Raw genomic sequence first — 8,044 nt, forward strand, 5'->3', positions numbered from 1 at the left:
ATATCCCTCAAAATGAAGAATGCAGAGCTAAGGAGATAGCTCTGTGGGTAAGGGTTTGCTGTGAAAACAAGAGAATCTGAGTTCAAATCTCTAGCACCTACTTAAAGTCAGGCATGGCCACAAGTACTTCAATGCTGAAGGGAAAGACAAGTGGATCTCAGGAGTTTGCTGGCCAGCTTAGTAAAAATGCTAAGGTTAAGGTTCAATGAAAGACTCCATACAGAATGATAGAGGGAAGCACCTGAAGTCCTCCTCTGGTCTCCACACGGGCACTAATGGGTGTGTGTACCTGCACACATGCATCAGATGATTATACATGCGCCACGCACACACTTTTCTTTAACTAGGATGCAACAAAATATTTTCTTAACTGCTATAAAGTACCTTGGAACACATTTCTATCATATAATAAAATAATAATGGTATTATAATGTGGAGGAGCATGCCAAAGAACTTTCCAGGACACAAAAATAATTCATGCAAAACAAGAACTACCTAGAAAGTGTATCCTGTGCATCAAATAGAAGGCACTTATTTCCATCCTAGGAGTAAAGCAATTTGTCTATTGTGATCATACACTGAATTCCATAAATCCAAAATAACCAGCCTACGAGGCAGCAGGACTTAATTTCCAAGGTTCACAGGCAGCAAGTATTCATTAGCCATCAACAACTCGCCTTTCCTTAACCTCCTCCAGTCTTCATCTCCTACACATATGCGTGTACACACATACACACACACACACACACACACACACACACATATAAGTGAACTCGCACACAAACACATATACAGGGTAGTCTTTTGTATCTTTATGAGGTTAATCCTCCCAGTAGCAACTCCTTCGTTGCTATCTAGCTGTGCATTTTGAACATTGTTCTGCATTGCTATGTGTAGCTGTGCAGTTGGAACGGTGTACAAAATGTATGGTTTTCAGTGGAAGACCGAGGGATAAAGTGAAGCCTATGCTCCCTGCCAAGCTGGCTGCCTCAGAGTGAAGCCGCATTCAGCTTAAAGGACACCCCTTTAAGGAGGTGTCTTTTCCTGGTTATCCCAAAATATATTGGCCCTCACACTTCCAGCCTCAGTACGTTTAAGTTGTATAGAGCAGCTTACATCATCAAGAAAAATAAATGAATTTAAATGCAATTCAAGATAAAAAGAAATAAGAATATAAATCATTAAAAGATAATAAGAGATTTTAACACAAAGTGATAGGGATGTTTTCATTCTGTCGGGGGCCAGCCTCAACAAAAATGCCTTCTTCTAGAGTGGAGGCATGGGAATTTAGAAATATAGTAAAGAATACAAAGATGCAAACAAAAATAATAAAGCATAGAAACATATAAGATAGTATCATAAGGGAATTTTTCAGTGAGTACTGAAAATTCACCCATGTTTAATTTCCAACTGGTTAATACACACCTGACCTTAAAACGTAGGAGTAAAACAAAGACTGCATTAACATACAAATTGAAAGTCAGGGGCTTCTACATTCATCACTCAAACCCTAGACTCACACCCTAGACCAAACACTCTGTAGGCAAACCACTCCCTGGGTGGAATCCCAAGTTATTCCCATAAAGGGAACTGGAACTTCGTTGGATCCTTAGACTTTTGTTTTAGGTAGGAACCAACTACTTCCCTATTTCAGGAGCAGTTGTCTGGCAACTAGCCTTACGTGTTGCCCTTGAGAGAGCAGAACTCTGATTTGCAACCAGGTGGGAGCTTTGTTTGAGTTAAAAGCACTATAACCTTTAGTGAACTAAAAACAAGTCCCAAACTCTCTGACCTTTGGCCTCTTTGGGCCTCCATGTCATTCAAGTATAGAATTCTTCCTTCTGAACTGAGAATTCTCTATCAAGCAAATATATTCAACAAGCCATGACTCCAGGTCTGGCTGCCATCAAATTACACAATTCTGAGAAATGCTGCCTTCTTTCCTTTTACAGAGCATTCTCTTTACTTAAGGTTATCAAGGGAAATAAAACAAAGAAGAAATGAAAAAGCTCAGCTAGCTAGGAAAATGGGGATCCCATTTTCACAAAAAGGTTTCTCTGTTTTGATCTGCCTTAAAGTATTGAGTTTTCAAATGAGACATTGTCTAAACAAAGCATTTTTTAACTTAGAAAAAAGGTAAAAACTAAACCACTTAGATAGCTCCCATTGCCTATATTGTGGGAAAAACCTACCTGGAGTTGAAACTGACTAAAATAAACTATCACCATCTGGACATAGTTCTCCTATTGTTTACAACTCCATTTTATTTATATATTCTGTAAGAGAAGGTCAGCAAAGTGTGTTTGGCTTCCATCTTTTAGTGTCAACAGTAGGGTAACAAGTGATGCATGTTGGCCACACCATATAATTAGCAGAAACTCTCCTCCCATCTGGTGTGGACCTTGGCAAACTGAACTTGACAAACCCGGATTTGCATGACAGCTCTGTCACTTACTAGCTGAGTAACTTAATCCCTAAGCCACTGTTTCCACATCCATAAAGCACATTTTTTATGAGGATTGAATGAGATGATGTAGGAAAGGCCAGGACTGCACAGGCACATGGTGAACATTTAATAGTTGGGAGAGTTGTTCCCTCATTTATAAATTTATACTCTTCAGCGTTCAAAGCTAGAACACATGATGTGCACTTTAATTTTTAAAAGTCTCTCCAAACTATTGTAAAATCATTTTTAGTATCCTTTGTGCAGTCATTTGTTGATTTTTCCATTAACAATGTCTGTGTAAATTCTATCGTCATGTACTAGCTATAGAACATAGACAAAGAAAGAACAGAACCTTCCATAAGCAAGTATCCTGGAAGTGGAGAATAACAGAAATGCCTTTGATGTGTGAACTTGTAAAGGGAGGAGAAAAACATACCAAGCCTTATGAGATTAAATGAGGGGTAGCAGTGGGGCAGGAGGAGAACCACCCAATAGGGCAGGATGATGCATGAATTATCTTAAGGATTGGTAAGGCAGGCAACTGGGATACAAATCAAGAAGGTATCCTGTAGAAACACTGAGTCTGGCTAAAGTGATGCAGGCAAGTGAGGGTACCACAGAAGGTGAAATGACAAGGATGCTCACCATGTATCTTAAATGTCACAAAAAAGTTCAAATGCTAGCTTAAAGACAGGTGTATTTCAAATGAGGGATGGAAAAGGGAAATTTTTCTTTAAAAAAAATCCCTAAAAGTGTTTTCTGGCATTGATTGGAAAGAAATAAAAAATCTATATTCAACTTAAATTTGACCTTTCAGAAAAATCATCCCCAAATTCTCTAGACTCAAAACTGAAAAGATAGCAAGACTCTGACCACTCCCCAGTCATTCACCATCTCATCTAAGACACAATTATCCATCTTTCGCCTTGAATGCTGAATAACCTAAATCCTCTCCCACTGCATCTCAGACCTAATACTCCCCTAAAAGAACAGATCTGAGGTTTTTGTTCTCAAAACCTCAAATACCTGCCCCACTCGGATGGAGACCTTTATGTGCCCAGACCCAAAAGACTTGTCTCTGTCATGATCCTCTATTTCAATATTTCTAAACTTATCTGTTTATACTATCCTTCCCTTTTCCTCAACCCCCCAATGCACATGACCACTGATCCTCCCTTCCCGCTCTCCCTAAAAATAAACAAACGGCACCCAGATTCAGGGCCTCCTATCCTTTCTAACTCGATCATTCTTTTGTTGCCTTCTAGTGGTACACTAGACAGCTTACCACTTTTTTCATCTTCATTCACATGTCACCTCTTTGGTAGGTCTTTCCTGGCCACTCTAACTTTTCAGTACCTCATACAGACTCATTTCTCCACTTCCTGTTTCATCTTTTGTTTTACACATTTACCTTTGTCATGTCTGCCACTCTTGCCCCCATCGCCAAGGTTGGATCTTATTCAATGAAGGTTGCTATCAAAGAGTGGTATAGAAGAGGTAGCTTAGAAACAAGAAAAATTTATTTCTTTCTTTCTGGAGGCTGGGAAGTCCACATCAAAATACAAGATTTGTATCTGTTAAGGGCCTGTTTTTTGAGTTATGAAAGCCAAATTTCTCACCATAGCCTTGAAAGACTCATGAGAGATCCATGCAGTCTCTCCTATCAGGACATTGATCCCATCAGTGAGTTCACTCTCTTCATATCCTAACCACCTACACCAACTCTACCTTAAAATGCCACATCATCTTGGGGGTTAGGAGCTCAATACATGAATTTTAAAAGAACAGTAACATTTATCCCATTGCAGCTAGTGTGTTCATTTTGTTTTGTTTCCTGGGTGCCCAGCACCTAAAGCAATCACCAGAATATTGTAGGCTGTCCCTAAATCTGCTAATTAAACATTTGATTGGTTAAAAATCAAGGAGACCAGTTGAAAGGTATTTCTAGTATCACCAATGAGGCTATTGTCAAATCAGAGCTAAGATATAGAGATTACAAAGGAAAAGACTTAGGCAGTAGAGTATGAATTTATTGGTTACCTTTTGTATTGAGACAGAACCAAGAGGGACAAAGTGAAGTTAACTTCTGAGTGCAAAACGTAGGTAGTAATGTTTGTCAACATGAGAAACACTGTGTGCAGGGGAATGAGTCTATGAACTGTTTATTTAGGTGATGTGGAACATCCATAAGCTATTCAGTGAAAAACTGGAAACAATGGTGAAACATATAGAAAGATCTATAGGCTTAGGAGATTATCTTAGGAATATTCTATTGGGTGCTTGTGAGATCTATAACATGAAGTGAGCTCATGGTAAAAATTATGTATCAGAAAAGAACTGTGACCCAAATCATTGCTAATGTCATAACTGACATCTAAAATGCACATAAAAGTGTCAAAATGTTCAGTATTCGCATTATGCATATTTGATCTAATAAGTACCTTTTTATTCTTGCAGATAATATGAATTAATTATTAAATTTATTAATACATAGCAAAATATTAGGTATATCTATGTATCAATGGCAGAAGTTAATGTTTCCATATAATATATTAAGACGTATTTTTCAAATGAAAATTAAATCAATTCCTTTATTGTATATTTCCTATGCAATAAGATACGTGTAAGACAAAATTCTAGATATTTGAAATACAATCAAAAGATTTTGTTATCCTTGTTTTTTCCAAAGTGAGATCACAAGAGACAAGAAAACCAGCACTTTTCTGTCCTCTGAAGTGTTGGTGACTCAGGACATATGTAAAGAAGTTTGTGTTATTTCTCTGAAGCCTTCCTGGTTTCCATTTCCAGCTCTGCCACACTTGATCAAGAAGAATTTACTTACTAAGCATCACTCTCCCTTGTTCGGAATGGACTCTATTAGTGACTTCATGCAACAGTTGTGAAAGCTAGCAGCCCACATGTGGTGCCTGTCACAAAAGCAGCTAACTAGGGTACAGGAAGCTGGGCCATCATGGTAATCAAATTACAACTGAATATTTGCTTTTCTGGTTTAACGCAAGTGCTGAAAATCCTGCTAGTCAAGATTCTGAACTAAAAGCAAATTTTTCCTGATACAGACCTAAACTACATTATAAGTCAAACTTCAAGCCAATGTCTGTGACGTCATTTCTATAAGTTTATGAAGCTTAAAATTCGTCTGGAATTACCATAAACTTTATAATCAGCAGCACACCGAGATTTACCTCTGAGGATCCCTCCTCAGCTGTTTCTACTGGGTGGAACAATTGATTCTTATGTAATTGTCGCTTGAGAGATTAAGGTGACTTAGGCTCCACACCCTTTGTTTCTTGAGTCATCTGTCTTATGGTGCTTCTCAGTCTATCCATTCAAGGTGTCTTCAGTGAACTTAAGGCAAAGTTAGCTCCAGAGTCATTCCCATGGGAGGCAAGGCTCATATAAATGGAGGCATGTACTGACTCCAATTTTTGCTTTTTGCTTTCTTTTCTTTTATTTTTTAAAAAAAATTACTGTGTTTTTTTTCTTTTACTGAAAATAGATTCTTTTCTCATGCAATACATTCTGATTATAGTTTCCCCTTCCCTTTACTCCCCTCAAGTCCTTCCCACCCCTCTTCCCTGCCAGATCCACTCTTTCTGTCTCTCATTAGAAAAGAACAGGCTTCTACGAGACAACAACCAAACATGACAAAAATAAAAGATGAAGCAAAACTATCTTATCAAAGTTGGACCCAGCAACCTAACAGGAGGAAGAGTCCTAAGAGCAGGCACAAGAGTCAGAGGTCTGACTCTATCTCATTCATTCGCAGTCAGGAGTCTCATAAAAACACAAAGCTGAACGCTATAATAAATATTCAGAGGACCTGATACAGGCCACATAGGTCCTGTGCTTGCTGCTTCAGTGGCTGTGAGCTCATATGTGCTCTGTTTGATTGACTCTGAGGGCCTTGTTCTCCTCCATCCCTCTGGCTCTTACAATCATTCTGCCTCCTCTTCCATGGGAATTCGTGAGCTCTTAGGGTAGGAATTTGATGGAGATCTCTGATTTAGACTCTCTCCACAAAGCATCTGGCTGTGGGTCTCTGCATCTGCATCCACCTGCTCCCAGAGGAAACCCCTGTGATTATGACTGGGTTAGCCACTGGAGTCCTCACCCCTATATTCTAGTGTCTTCCGTATGGGAAGGTATTCATCACGCTACTGGAAAATAAACATGTGCACCAACCCGGCCACAAAACTTTTGTCCTACAATCTACCCCACCTGCAAAATATGCTAGGACATTGGTGACACCGAATGTGTGGGAGTAGCCAGCCAATCTAAGATCCGGTCCATGAGACGGAATCCATACTGGACATTGTGCAACCACGGACCAGAGACTTGATAGCCCAGATATCTAGGGCAAAACTAAACACTACTGATCTAAAAAGAAAACGTTGTGCTATACCCAATCTTTGGTTTTCAATGATCAGCCTTGGTTGACCTTATGCTTACTCCTTGTTCTTGATTGCCTTTTATTTCACTCCAGATCCAGTACCGCAACCTGCTATAGGCTGTTACTGACACAATCCCCTGAGGTGACAGTGCTGATGGGACAGGTGAACCCACTGAGTCTCAAAGAGTTAGTAAATGACAAAATTCCAGCCTTCTCCCCCCCTGTCGGACTAGAAAGCCTACTTTCACCAGTACAGCAAAATAAACCAGATGAAGTAGAATTGATTAGAAAGAGAAATCTATGTCTTTTATCTCTCTTTTTTGCATTATTCTTGGGTAACATCCTTCCTACAAGATGGATTAAAACATACTTATTAAATTATGGGTTTGATCAGGACTGTATTTTTAATTTATAATGTATCTAGTCAATAAGAATGCAAGTTAGCAAATTTACATCCACTTCCAGTAACATCCATCCACAGCACATAATACACAAAGAATGAATTGCAACAAAGAGAAGAGAACCATTTATGAATCTGTTATCTGGACATAATTCAGGCACTGCAGGGCCACCCTCTCTTGAAACCTTAAGTCAAGAAACCAATGATCACCTTAGAATATTTATTCCTTTCTCACCTCAGAATGTCCAAAAGCAAATAGGAAAAAATAGAATAGAATCTGGCCAAATGTAATTGAACCCCAGTTCTGTTAAGGATTTAAAATATGAAATACACCCAGGAGCTTGAACGTGCACTAAATATTTATAATATAAAAATTTACAAAACCCCGAAGTACACCTGACCCCTCTAGAGTCTAGTGCATCAGAAACAAATGCATGGAAAACATCGATTCTGAAAGAATTCACAGGTTAATCTATTTAACTAGAAACACTTTTATTCTGTATTATATAACCTCATTTTATCTTCAAAGAGCCTTATGAGAGAGGCACAGTTATTCCCATTTCTTTAGGTAAATGACAACATGACTGTTATGGTTTTGGTCCCTTTAAGAGACAAGCCACACCCATTCCCCTCCCCATCCGCTAAGGCAGGCTGATCTTCAGCTTCCGGCCTGAGCTCGCTCTCTTTTCCATCTTCCTCTCAGAGAGGCAGCTTCGCTTCTGCCTCTCTCCCCACTTCTCTGCTTCCCCCCCTTCTCTGTCTCTTTCTCCTCTTCTCTCTCTGTCTC

This window comes from Microtus ochrogaster, linkage group LG1 (genome assembly GCF_000317375.1).
Source record: "Microtus ochrogaster isolate Prairie Vole_2 linkage group LG1, MicOch1.0, whole genome shotgun sequence".
Classification (NCBI taxonomy): domain Eukaryota; kingdom Metazoa; phylum Chordata; class Mammalia; order Rodentia; family Cricetidae; genus Microtus; species Microtus ochrogaster.